Source organism: Pongo pygmaeus, chromosome 1 (genome assembly GCF_028885625.2).
Source record: "Pongo pygmaeus isolate AG05252 chromosome 1, NHGRI_mPonPyg2-v2.0_pri, whole genome shotgun sequence".
In the NCBI taxonomy this organism is placed as follows: Eukaryota; Metazoa; Chordata; class Mammalia; order Primates; family Hominidae; genus Pongo; species Pongo pygmaeus.
This window is the reverse complement of record NC_072373.2, coordinates 184325431-184339630: the sequence shown is the minus strand read 5'-3', so window position 1 is coordinate 184339630 and position 14200 is coordinate 184325431. Positions and strand designations below refer to the sequence as shown.

The 14200-nt window shown below is 46.2% G+C and overlaps 1 protein-coding gene across 6 annotated transcripts in view; it reads right to left on the bottom strand.

The window, feature by feature from the left end:
• Positions 1-14200, bottom strand: part of PIK3R3 (phosphoinositide-3-kinase regulatory subunit 3) — a 133646-nt gene that overhangs the window by 113187 nt on the left and 6259 nt on the right. The window contains exons 2-3 of one of the 6 annotated variants that reach the window (XM_054489712.1): positions 5277-5357; positions 415-555 (exon numbers count right to left, since the gene is read on the bottom strand). The exons of 1 other annotated variant lie outside the window; for it this stretch is intronic. The gene's annotated coding sequence lies outside the window, so the exon portion shown is untranslated. Of the gene's footprint in view, positions 1-414; positions 556-5276; positions 5358-13036; positions 13093-14200 lie in introns of those variants that run through there. 4 more of the 6 variants (XM_054489679.1, XM_054489695.2, XM_054489703.1 and 1 more) reach the window with 4 other exon arrangements.

Sequence of the window (14200 nt, the reverse complement as noted above, 5' to 3'; positions counted from 1 at the left end):
AAGTTCAGAATCCCAGGAAGTAAAGTGTGAGAGACAGAACTGAGGGAATGCGGAATAGAGATAAGTGGAGGCCTCATTTTGAAGCTCCCCTGTCTCTCACCTCATCTCCTTTTAACCCTCACCCTCCCAATACACAACCACTCATTCACATCTGCTTCAGCCTTTTATCTGTCAGGATCTGATAGGCCTCAGGTTCTTTATAGGTACCTGCTCTCCCTCTACCTAAAATGTTCTTTCCCCCAGATCTTCACTATAATTGTCTCCTTCTCTTCATTCAGGTCTCAGCTCAAATTTCACCTCCTCAAAATGGCCTTCCCTTACAGTGCTAGCCAAAAAAGCCCTCTCCATATCAAATTTTATTCCTATTTTAATGTCTTACTAGGATGTATCACAATCTGAAATAACTTTACTTACGCTTTTTGTTCAATGCCTATATCTTGATCTAGAAAGTAAATTCTGCCCAGGCACAGTGGCTCCTATGGGAGGCCAAGGTGGGAGAATCGCTTGAACCCAGGAGTTGAAGACCAGCCCAGGTAACATGACGAAACCCCATCTCTACAAAAAATACAAAAAATTAGCTGTGGGTGGTGCCATGCACCTGTGATCCTGAAGATCACTTGAGCCCAGGCGTTCAAGGCTACAGTGAGCCATGATCATCATACCATGCACTCCAGCCTAGATGACAGAGGAGACCCTGTCTCAACAACCACAAAAAAGAAAAAACAAAAAAACAAAACAGGAAACTCTGCAGAGTCAGATATATGGTTTACATCTCTGTATAGCCAGTGCCTAGAATGCTGCTCCACAAGTTTTGTTTCCTTTTTCTTTTTTTCCTTTTTTTTTTTTGAGACAAGGTCTCACTCTGTCACCCAGGCTGGAATGCAGTGGCACAATCTCAGCTCAATGCAGCCTCAACCTACCAAAGCTCAGGTGATCCTCCCACCTCAGCCTCCTGAGCAGCTGTGACTACAGGCACGTGCCAGCACGCCCAGCTAATTTTTATATTTTTTGTTTGTTTGTTTTTGTAGAGATGGGGTTTTGTCAAGTTGCCCAGGCTGGTCTTAAATTCCTTGACTCAAGCTATCTGCCCACCTTGGCCTCCCAAAGTGCTGAGATTACAGGTGTAAGCCACCATGCCCAGCCTAATTTTTTAAAAAAAATTTAATTGTCATGGGTACATCTACATTTTTTAATGATTGGGAAAAAAATCTCAAGAAGCATAATATCTTGTGAAAATTATATAAATTCAGATTTCAGTATCCATAAATAAAGTCATACTCATTCATTTACGTATTGTCTGTGGAGGCCTGGCAGATCTGAGTATTTACAACAGAAATTGTATGTCCACAAGGCCTAAAATATTTACTATCTGGCTCTTTACAGTAAAAGTTTGTCGACCCCTGGTTTAGTAATAGTAATGTACATGAAAAAGAGTAAAATTTACTTATATAAATTGTAAAAAGTGTATCTTAAAATGTGAAACTATAGATGCCTACACTGAGTTATTATGAGCTGTGCTGGCATACATGTTTCTATAAATGTGCATGTTCTTCCTGGTTTTTCTCATAGAACATAGAGAGTGAATAATAGGAATTCATTGCTGGCTAGGTTTTGATGCAAAAATTTCCTGTTTAAAAAAAAATTGTCAGCCTGGCCAACATGGTGAAATCCCATCTCTACTAAAAATACAAAAATTAGCCGAGCAAGGTGGCGCACACCTGTAATCCCAGCTACTCCCAGAGGCAGACAGGAGAATCATTTGAACCCTGGAGACGGAGGTTCCAGTGACCCGAGATCGTGCCACTGTACTCCAGCCTGGGCGACAGAACGAGACTGTGTCTCAAAAAAAAAAAAAAAAAAAAGGGTATGTGACATTTCTGACCGTGAAGAATCTCATTCAGTCTCCTGGACACAGAGACAGTTCTCCAGAGAAGACATCTGTGGTGAAGTAGCTAATACTCCATGCACTTGTTATCACATCAGTAACAGAGCCTGACCGGTTCTCTCTGAGCCACGACTGCCCCTGGACTAAATGGGGCATTTATCACACTGTTGTGGACAAACCAGCTGACCATTATGCACACAGGCCCAGACGCCTGTCAATTAGCTTCTGTCCATTAGCTGTCCAAACCCACACTCTGGCCCTGGTACTGCAGTCACGTTATCAGTCACCTCCAGACCCTGGAAGCATGATCGGCCATGAGTTCCCGTCTCCTGCCATCCCTCAGCTCCACTTGGACAAACTGTCAGTTAATTAGCTAATGTGAACAAAAACACTTGAAGCTAAAAAAATGCTCAGCTGGGCTATTTTGATATTTGTCTCCTGCTCCTTAACTCCCTGCAATTCCCTCCACTCCAAAGTCTGCCCACAGGACTCCTTCTATCTGTCAATAGGAAAATTACATAGGAAGTGACGGAACAGTCACCCATGTTCAAGGCCAAAGCCTCTCAATCCTCCTGACGTTGCTGCTATAGATTCAGGCAACTAGAATCATAAATCCCAGGGCCTGAGGTTTGGATTGGCTTTCCTATTTATTTATTTTGAGGCAAGGTCTGGCTCTGTCGCCCAGGCTGGAGTGCAGTGGTGTGACCTCAGCTCACTGAAACTTCTGCCTCCTGGGCTCAAGCCATCCTCCCACCTCAGCCTCCCAAGTAGCTGGGACTACAGGCACATGCCACCACACCAGCTAATTTTCATATTTTTTGTAGAGACAGGGTTTTGCCATGTTGCCCAGGGTGGTCTTGAACTCATAAGCTCAAGCTATCTGCCCACCTCGGCCTCCCAAAGTGCTGGGATTATAAGACATGAGCCACTGCGCCTGACCATGGATTGGCTTTCCTCTTTAAAAGGAACTAGTGGCTCAGCAGATCCAGAGTTACCCAAATTATCAAATTTGGGATGATTTTTAATTTCTTCAGCTGGATGGACCATTTAGAAAGTCAAAACAGCCTTTTGGAATGATTATGTGGAAATCATAGCCTTATTCACTTTAAACCTTATATTCCCAGGGCCAAATCTCAATTCTCCATCTCTCAATTCAAGCTCCTCTCACTGCAGTTGAGGAGGAAAGCTTAGAGTCAGCAGGGACTCCAAGAGAAATCCCTGTTCAGAAAGTTGGTCCTTGAAGGACTGGGTGATGGCCAAAGTGCCCAAGGGTGCTGAAGCTTTGTGCAGTTATCAGACATCAAAACAAGAAGGTGCCCAGGGCAGACACATGTTATTTCCCTCGATCTTCGCTTCTGAAAGGTATTTCATAATACCTTTATGGAGAGGACTGAAAAATAGCTGACCTCAACCACCCAAAGCCCAACTTCAGAAGAGTTAACAGCACATTTCTATTGCAATCATATTTGGGCAATTCCTATACGCTCCCTGATAATCCTTGGGGAGCAGGTAGCACATCCTTTGTTTCTCCCTGAATTTCTATCATCACTTCTCTCCATTTCCATTCCTAAGGCTTCATCAGTACTCACTATGACAGCTATTACAGCCTCCTGGGTCACCCCATCCCACTCCTCCTCACCCCCATTCCTGCTGACTCTAAGCTGTCCTCCTCCACTGCAGTGAGAGAAATCATTTGAAAACACAATTGTGACTATTTCACTCCCTGTCTAAAAGTGTCCAATGGCTCTCTATCATTCTCAGAATACATCCAAACTCCCTAACTTAATTAACTCACTTTAGAGTCTGCTCTCCACTTCTCACCTTCCAACATATCATACTTGTACTATATCAGGCAGTTTCCCCCACCCCACTTGTGACTTGGGCATGCTAGCGTCTCACGCCTTTCCTTCTTCCTGGAATGCCCTCTCCACTTCATCTTCATCCACCCTCAGAGGTCAGTCCAAGTGCCACCTCTTCCACAAAGCCTTTCATGAGCTCACCTCTGAACTCCCAGAGCACTGCACTTGTTATTCTCTTGGGCCTGCTCTGCTTTATACAGTGGCTACTAATGTACAGCTGTTCTCTCCCCCATGGGACAGTAGGCATCTTAAGAAAGTCCTACAACCTAGTGTGTAGCATATAGCAGGTGCTGGTACATTTAGTGACTGATTAACAAACTGCAGAAGAAAGATAGGCTAAAAAGATCATGAGTCAGAGAAACAGAACTGGGATGGAGAGAGAATCACAAATCATTATCAAAAAAGAATGGTTGACAAGGTTGAAGACTAAGTTGTCATCTTAATAACAATAGATTACAGCCAGGCACAGTGGCTCACGCCTGTAATCCCAGCACTTTGGGAGGCCGAGATGGGTGGATCACAAGGTCAGGAGTTCAAGACCAGCCTAACCAATATGGTGACACCCCGTCTCTACCAAAAATACAAAAAATTAGACAAGGATGGTGGCGCATGCCTGTTATCCCAGCTACTCAGGAGGCTGAGGCAGGAGAATTGCTTGAATCTGGGAGACAGAAGTTGCAGTGAGCCGAGATGGCACCACTGCACTCCAGCCTGGGCAGCAAAGTGAGACTCTGTCTCAAAAATAAATAAACAAATAAATAAATAAATAAATAAATAAATAAAATAAAATGGCAAATAATCCCCATGGCACTCTCCTTACCTACTTTGTCTCCCCGTTACCTGCTTTAACTCCATAACACTTATCTCCATCTGTAATACTACCTATTTTATTCATTTGTTTATTTTCAGTCTCCTTCCACTAGATTATAAATTCCATGGTCACACAGTCAGGGGCAAAGCCCAGATTCAAACTCAGTTCTGACTCCAAAGTCAGATGATAAAGTTACAGTCACGTGGAACAAGGGGAACAGACTCTCCATGGCCCTCAAAGGCAAATACCTTTGATCATAGGAAGGCTTTAGAGAGGCTAATTTTGCCTTAATGTAAGACAAAATTATATTATAATAAGACTAGATTTTGAGCATGATCCAGTTGTTAGCTGGGGCTCTCTCTGCCCCTTAAGGACCAGATAAGACTGGCTCAAGCCCTCATTCCCAAAGATTCCCCAAAATATTTCCAGAGATTACAGAAAATCCCCAGGACAATTACATTGTCATCATCACCTCTGGCTCTAAGTTTCAGCTTCCACTATCTGAATTTAGCTTGTAGATCACCACATATGCCACATGTGTTATCCCCGTCCTGCACCTGGTTCTCAGCCCTGTCTATGAGTACCATGCACACACACACACATATACACACACAGAAAAAAAATCGCTTACCAGGGGCATTTGTTACCAAACTTTACTGTCATGAGATTTAGCATAGCCACAGGAAACTACCCAAATTTAATACTAAATTCTTGTCATTACCTTTCTGCTATGCCGTGTTGTTTTTTACTTTCTTTTTCCTCCTCTTTTTCTCTCCAGCCCTCTCTTCCTGACTCCCGGATTCTCAAAAGCAAAAACACACAAGCAAACAAAAACCTCATTTTTTAATTCATTCATGTAGCTCTGTTCTGTCCCTAAACTTAGTTCTTTAGCCTCTCCTTTTGCACAGCCAATGATTTGTCCAAAATAGTTGATTCATCAGATTAGGTTATTCCTTTGTCTTGATTTTCAGGCATGGGGATAGTTTATTTAGTTCTTCCAGTTTATGAGAAAACAAAAACCAAAAATCTCTCCTTCAACACTGACTCTCCAGTGATGGGACAGATGACCTCTTAAGACAGTGAGTACTCCATCCTTGGATTTAAGCAAGCAAAGACTGGACTGATATCTAACTAAAATACATGTAGGTCTGTGTATAAAACATGGAAGAAGGTGGTGAAGATTCTTCAACTTTTAGAACCTATGATTCTGTAACAAATTAGGCACATTTGCCTTTTCTGAACACCATGCAAAACCATAGGACTTTTTCAGTTGCGTATAATAGAAACCTAGCTCAAACTGTCTTTTTTAAAGGGAGGATTTGTTGCCTCATTAACAGAAAACCCAGGCAGCTGAACCCAGGAGCTCAAAAAAATCTTCAGGTATGTCTTCTCCATTTCTTGGCATCTCTTAACTAATGTTGACTTCCATCTCAAGTAGGCTCTCCCCTTGAATGACAAAGACGACCAACAGCCATCTCCAGGCCTACATTTTTCAGCTTCAGTTCTCTATCCTTAACCCCATAATTGGAGAGAGGGCCTCTGTCCCATTTATTCCAGCAAAATGCACTCATTGCCCCACTTGGGTGAAATGCCCATCACTGAACCAATTTTTGTCATGATTGGCCAAGATAGGATTTCAGTGCCCATCCGTGGAACTCAGGTGTGGACTAGGCCCAGTTGGAACACATGGACCAAGATGGGGAGGAGTGCTCCCCAAAGGAAAATAGGGAGACCGTAACCAAAAGGAGAGACTCCCAGGAGGGTAAAAAACAATAATGGCCAAACTGCATCAATGTAGTTAAGGAGATAGTCTGATCAGTAGAGGAATTCACCAATCAGATTGGACCACATCATTGACCTGATTAAACTATGCCTCTTGGTCCTCCAAGAAACTACTAAACACCCAAAAAGTAATGATTCACTTATCAAATTTGCAAGGATCTTTTTTTTTTGTCAGGGTCTCACTCTGTCACTCAGAGTACAGTGGCACAATCATAGCTCACTGCAGCCTTGAACTCCTGGGCTCAAATGATCCCCCGACCTTAGCCTCCCTTAGTAGCTGGAACTACAGGCATGTCCCACCATACCTAGCTAATTTTTTTTTTTTTTTTTTTTTTTTTTTTTGTAGAGACAGTGTCTCACTATGTTGCCTAGGCTGGTCTCAAACTCCTGGCCTCAAGTGATCCTCTTGCCTTGGCCTCCCAAAGTGCTGAGATTACAGGCATGAGCCACTGTACCCAGCCAAGGATTTTTAAAATGTTAATACTCAGTGCTATGTCATAGGACAGGTACATTAATATCAGGGTGATGGCATGTAATTGGCACAACCTTTCTGGAAAGCATTTTGGCAATATATGTCAAGATCCTTAAAAATATTTTGATCCTCTGACCCAGTAATTCCACTTCCAGAAAAAATTGTAAGAAAATAATCCAAGCCAGGCATGGTGGCATGCACCTATAGTTCCAGCTACTTGGGAGGCTGAGCCAGGAGGATCGCTGGAGCCCAGGAGTTTGAGGCTATAATGTGCTATGACTTCACCTGTGAATAGCCACTGCACTCCTGTCTGGGCAACAGAACAAGACCCAATTTCAGAAAAAGAAGGAAAGAATGTAAGCCAAAATATCAACAAAGATTTACGCATAAAGATTTTCTTCAGGCTGGGTGCGGTGGCTCACGCCTGTAATCCCAGCACTTTGGGAGGCCAAGGTGGGCAGATCACGAGGTCAGAATATTGAGACCATCCTGGCTAACATGGTGAAACTCTGTCTCTACTAAAAATACAAAAAATTAGCTGGATGTGGTGGCGGGCACCTGTAGTCCCAGCTACTCGGGAGGCTGAGGCAGAAGAATGGCATGAACCCGGGAGGCGGAGCTTGCAGTGAGCCGAGATCGCACCACCGCACTCCAGCCTGGGTGACAGAGTGAGACTCCGTCTCAAAAAAAAAAAAAAAAAAAAAAAAAAAGATTTTCTTCATAGTATTTTTAGAATAGCAAAAAATTAGAAACAATTTATACATCTAAGGATAAGAGTTTGGTAAAATAGGCTGAGCATGGTGGCTTGAGTAGGGTGGCTCATGCCTGTAATCCCAGCACTTTGGGAGGCCCAGGTGGGGGACCACTTGAGCCCAGGAGTTAGAGACCAGCCTGGAAAACATGGCAAAACCCCATCTCCACAAAAAAATAAAAAAATTAGCTGAGAGTGACGGTGTGTGCCTGTAGTTCCAGCTACTCAGGAGGATCACTTGAGCCCAGGAAGCAGAGGTTGCAGTGAGCCGAGATCGTCCCACTGCACTCCAGCCTGGGTGACAGAGTGAGACTCCATCTCAAATAAATAAATAAATAAATAAATTAATTAATTAATTAAATTAAAGCAAGATACAAAACTGTCTATGTGGTATAATATTAATCATGTAAAAGAAAAACACATATACCCCAAAATTTAAAAATACATGATACTCTGATTTCCATATATAAAAAATGAGAGCAGTGTTTATTTATTTATTTATTTTTTCCGAGACAGAGTCTTGCTCTGTCGCCCAGGCTGGAGTACAGTGGCACAATCTTGACTCACTGCAACTTCCACTTCCCAGGTTCAAGTGATTCTCCTGCCTCAGCCTCTGGAGTAGCTGGGATTACAGGCATGCGCCACCATGCCCGGCTAATATTTTGTATTTTTAGTAGAGATGAGGTTTTACCATGTTAGTTAAGCTGGTCTCAAACTCTTCACCTCAAGTGATCCACCCACCTCAGCTTTCCAAAGTGCTGGGATTACAGGCACGAGTCACCACGCCCGACCACACTGTTCATTTCTTAAAGGATACTTTATATATTTTTTCTTTTTATTTGCCTGTATTTTTCAAGTTTTCTACAATGAACAAACATTACTTAAACATTATTTTGGAAGTCACCTGTTCTTACCTATGAAGAATATGGCCACCCCTTTATACCACATCAGGCTGCTTCAGCCTTTTGGACACCTGAGGGAAAATGCTTGATGGATGACAGATGAAGGTTAGCGACATTTCTTTTATGTCTTAAAACCTTCCCTCAATTATCCACAGAAAGTTTTTCTCATAATTGCCAGTCCTTCTTTAGACAGAATCTATCACTTCATTCCACGATGCTTTTTTTAAAAGTAAAATAAAACCTGAAAACAGAACATAAACTTGTGCTGACCTTGATATGAAAATGAATAGACAACTGGGTTTCCAGCTGCTAGTGAAGTACCAGTGCAAAAGGGATGCCCCAGCTGACCAATGCCAGAGACTGAGGTAGAAGTGCCCCCATGTCAGGCTTGCCTGTGGGAGCTGTCTGCAGGAATTCCAGCTTGCCACTTTTTGAGGTCCAAGAAGACATTCTGCCTAGAGGCCCTTCAGACAAAAAGGTCTCCCTCACTGCAGGCAACAAGTGATTCTCAATGATTACTAGCTAGAGAGACAGAAAACAAGATGATGCTTCTAGGACAACACAAATGGTACCACCTCCAGGAAGCTTTCCCTTTCTCCTTCCTGATCCCTCCTACTCCCCAGATGGCATTCCTCCCCCAAGGAACCATGGCCCTGGTGCTTTCCCTGCCCTCTTAGAGCAGATGTCACCATTGATGATGTGGCAGCTGGTACTGTGAGAAGACATCACACAGACCTTCATTCACCTCCTGGCTCTGCCACTCAATTCCTGAGCCTCAGTTTCCTCAGCTGTAAAATAGAGACAGTAATCTCCACAGCACAGAGCACTGTCTCCCTCCTTGGATTCTCTTTGGGAACAGTCTGACAACCCAATCCTTGAGCTCATATAACATGATTGTGCCCAGAGAAACTGCCTGGCTGACCAGACCACAAAGGAGACTCACTAGGCCCAGCCCAGTGGTAGCAGTGGCACCCCCTACCTCTATGGCGTCGCCAGTCAGACCTCCAACGAGCCACAGCCAGGGAACAAACAACCAGCACTGACTAATAATACCTCTGCCATCTCTGGACAGAGTAGTTAACAGGTAGGAGGATTACAGGACTCCAATTATTGAGGATCTATCTAGGGGTGTGGTCATAGGCATGTCCAAAACTGAACTCAGCCTCCTCCCAAATATGTTATTCTTCCTGCTCCCTGTCTCAGTGAATAGCACCACCCAGGACCCAAGTTGGAAATCAGGATATCATCCTCATACCTCCCTCTCACTTATGTTACCCATTAAATTCATCACCAAGACCTGTCACTTGTACCTCTCAGCTCCATCCATTTCTTTCCATCCCAGGGCCAACACTGTGGTTCATGCCACGATCCCCCTCCCCTGAGGCATTGCCACAGCCTCCTCTTCACAGGTCTCCTTGACTCCCCACTGCCCCACAGGGAGCCTATCTCTTGCTTCTGCTGAAAACTCCTCAAAGGCTCTCAGGATAAAAACCAGCCTCAACAGGAGAATCGCTTGAACCCGGGAGGCGGAGATGCAGTGAGCCGAGATTGCGCCATTGCACTACGGCCTGGGCAACAAGAGCGAAACTCCGTCTCAATAACAACAAAAAAAACTGGCCTCAATAACTCCAAGCCCCCTACCTTGCCCCAGTCTGGTCCCTGCTTACCTTTCTAACCTCATCTCTTTCTACTTCCTGTCTTACACCTGTAGTTTCCCCAGATTTTCTGTCCTGGCTCTTACCTACCTGGTTTTGCTTATGCTATTCCCTCTGTCATTAACATCCTTCTCTTCCTCCTCACTCCCCCCATCCCTTTTTTTTTGAGATGGGGGTCTCACTGTGCGTTCCAGCCTAGAGTGCAGTGGCATGATCATAGCTCGTTGCAACCTCAAACTCCTGGGCTCACAGGATCCTCCTGCCTGAGCCTCCTGAGTAGCTGGGACTACAGGCGCATCACTATGCCCCACTAAGTTTTCTACTTTTTTTTAGAGACAGGATCTCACTATGTTGCCCAGACGGGTCTCAAGCAATCTTCCCGTCTCAGTCTCCCGAGTAACTTCCTCCCTTTGTTTCCCGGAGACCAGCTCCTACTCATATTTTGAGATTTAGCTCAGATTTCTACTCTTCCAGAAGACTTTTTGCTCCCCAGTTCGCCACACATACCCCCAAACAAGGCTAAGTGTTCTTATTGCTGCCATTTAGGGAGCACTATTCAAACACCTCTGATGCCTTATTTCAATCCTCACAACACCTAGGTATTCCTATTCTTCTTCTTCTTCTTCTTCTTTTTTTTTTTGAGATGGAGTTTCACTCTTGTTGCCCAGGCTGGAATGCAATGGCGTGATCTCGGCTCACCACAACCTCCACCTCTCAGGTTCAAGTGATTCTCCTGCCTCAGCCTCCTGAGTAGCTGGGATTACAGGTATGTGCCACCATGCCTGGCTAATTTTGTATTTTTAGCAGAGACGGGGTTTACTCCATGTTGGTCAGGCTGGTCTCCAACTCCCGACCTCAGATGATCCGCCCTCCTCAGCCTCCCAAAGTGCTGGGATTACAAGCGTGAGCCACTGTGCCTGGCCCCTATTATTCTTAATTTACAGATAAGAAAACTGAGGCCTGGAGAAGTTGAAGCAAATTTTCCAGGGCCAAACGGTAAGTGGTTCAGCAGTGTTGAAATCCAGGTCTATTTATTTGTTTATTTTTAATTTAAACAGCTGCTTTGTCCTTTTTTTTTTTTTTTTTTTAGATGGAGTCTCGCTCTGTAGCTCAGGTTGGACTGCAGTGGCACGATCTCAGCTCACTGCAAGCTCTACCTCCCAGGTTCACGCCATTCTGCCTCAGCCTCTCAAGTAGCTGGGACTACAGGTGCCCGCCACCACGCCCAGCTAATTTTTTGTATTTTTTTTTAGTAGAGACGGGGTTTCACCTGTGTTAGCCAGGATGGTCTCGATCTCCTGACCTCGTGATTCGCCCGCCTCGGCCTCCCAAAGTGCTGGGATTACAGGCGTGAGCCACCGTGCCCGGCCTGTCCTTTTCTTATTATGAAGGTACCAAGAAAAAATAAGAAGCACTCTTTTTTTGGTCAATTTGGTGAACACCCTTCATCTGGTATGCATAGGCACTCAATAATACCATCTGTCCATTCCTATGCTTATAGGCTTTTTTTCTTTTCTTTTCTTTTCTTTTTTTTCTGAGACAGAGTCTCGCTCTGTCGCCCGGGCTGGAGTGCAGTGACATGATCTTGGCTCAGTGCAACCTCAGCCTCCCAGGTTCAAGCGACTCTTGTGCTTCAGCCCCCCGAGTAGTTGGGATTACAGGTGTGCGCCTCCACGCCTGGCTAATTTTTGTATTTTTAGTAGAGACGGGGTTTCACCATGTTGGCCAGGCTGTTCTCCAACTCCTGGCCTCAAGTGATCTGCCCGCCTCTGCCTCCCAAAGTGCTGGGAGGCGTGAGCCACCACGCCTGGCCAGGTCATACAAGCTTTTTACACCACAAACTGCAGTTCTCTTTCCTGAAGCTGGAGCCTCTGGAAGTACACAGCACACTCCTAGTTCGGCATGCCCTTCCCCCACCCCTCCTTCCGGTCCCCAGAAGCCTCAGGCTCTCAGGCCCTTGAGTAGTAACTGCTAGTGAGCCCACTTCGCTTCCTTGCGAGGGCACCTCGAGGATGAGAACAGTAATCGGTCGAATTCGCTAGTGGTGTCCAAACTACGTTTAGACAGGGACAAGCAAGACAATGGAGCCGCTTTCCGGATAGGGGACGTGGATTCTGCATCCTCCACCCCACGCCCCCAACCTTAAACATGCTTGCCAGCCTCAAACCTTCAAATTTTCTTTACCAAAACCCAGGCTCAGACCTCGAGACCAGAGTCCAGCCTGTTTAAGGAGCTCCCCAGACCCCCCACTTGTAGCTGCGTTCAACCAGCTACAAGTCCTTCAAGATCTTGGCTTCCTTTTCCTGACTCCGCGCCCGGCGCGGTTAATTATAGCCCCACCCCGCGACTCCCTGCTTCGCTCCCACCCGCGCGCCCAGGACCCTAGCTGCTTGACTCAAGCGGGGAAGGCACCCCCAGTTCTGGGCCCTGGCGCCCTTGGGTCAGGGCCAGGAAAGGCACTTCCAGCCAAGCGCTGGCGCCGGGTGCGCCTCGCTTTACGGAAAGAACGCCCCGCGAATAAATCCGGAGCGGATTTGCATCACAGCAGCCGCGAGAAGGCTAGCTGCTGCCAAAGCTCCGAAGCTCTGGATGCCCCCATCCCTTCCTGGTCCAGAGACGAGGGTGTGGGGGGAGGGGAAATGGGGCAGTGGGGAGGAAGCTACTGCAAGGAGGGGGTGTGCGCCCTGGCCTTGAAACCTGGGTGGAGAGGCAGCTAGCTAGGTGAGGAGCAGCCTCCTCCTCTAGGCCAGATCTTGAGGTGGGCCTGGGTTCTCGTGGAGGGAGATAGGCGTAAAGGCTTTGTGTGTATGTGTGTGTCTTGGATTAAGGGAAACTGCCAGCCTGGAGGTGGTGAGTATAACAGCCCCCACCTCTACTGTTAAGAATCTCTCAGCTGTAGTCTCATCAGGTTCCCCCTACCTGCTCCTTCTGGGGTCCTCATATCCCTGAGGCCTGCACCTTGGTGACTACTGTGTGCTCACAGAGCACAAGCATCCTGACCTCAAGTCCTGGCCCTGGCTATGCTACTGCCCTTCAGTCATCTCACACGGCCACTCAGTGCCTGCTCTGGGCTTCCACTCACGCTGTTTCTCAGTCAGGAAAGTTCTTTCCCCTTTGCATTAGCTAAAATTTTGCCCATTCTTTAAGCCCAGTTTAAAAACTACCTGTGGCCGGGTGCAGTGACTCATGCCTGTAATACCAGCACTTTGGGAAGCTGAGGACAGCAGATCACTTGAAATCAGGAGTTTGAGACCAGCCTGGCCAACACGGTGAAACCCTGTCTCTACTAAAAATACAAAAATTAGCTGGGTGTGGTGATGCATGCTTGTAACCTCAGCTACTTGGGAGGCTGAGGCATGCACTTGAACCTGGGAGGCGGAAGTTGCAGTGAGCCTAGATCACACCATTGCACTCCAACCAAGGCGACAGAGCAAGACTCCATCTCAAAAAAAATAAATAAATTTAAAAAAAAACTATGGCATCTTCTGTGGAGCCTCTAGGAGGTCTGTATCCCTACTTCTCTAAGCTTTTAGTATACAAAGTCCGAGCCTCTCTTTTAGCCCTGACATTTTTCTTGGTGTGTCTGCTAGTCTGTTTTCTCCATTAGGGTGCAAGCTCTCAAGAACAAGGACCAGGACTGATTCAGTTCTGTGTCCTTGGTGCCAAGGGGAGTGTTGGGGACAGCAGCGGTTCTGTGTGACCCTTGGCAGGACCTGTTCCCTCTCTGGACCTCAGACTCCTTCACCTTTCCAGTGAGGGAGCTAAATGAGATGACCCCCCAGGGCTGCCTCCAGCCCTGACCCTATGAGCCAGTGACCCTATCAGCCAGTGGCTGGATTGCCCAGCCTCCTTATCATAACCCAACCTTGGCCAGGGCAGAGCCGGGCTGGAATCAGGGGATCTGAAATCCTTCCACCTCCCTTCGATCAGTTAACTGAGGCAATTGTGCAAGATTGCTGGGAACCTCAAGGCAGTGAATCTGTTGTCAACACATCATGATGCTATCCCAGCTGGAAAGTCCCCCTGCCCCTGGCTCTGGAGGCCTGACAACCAGCTCCAGCTGGGGATGGTGGGGAGGGTGAA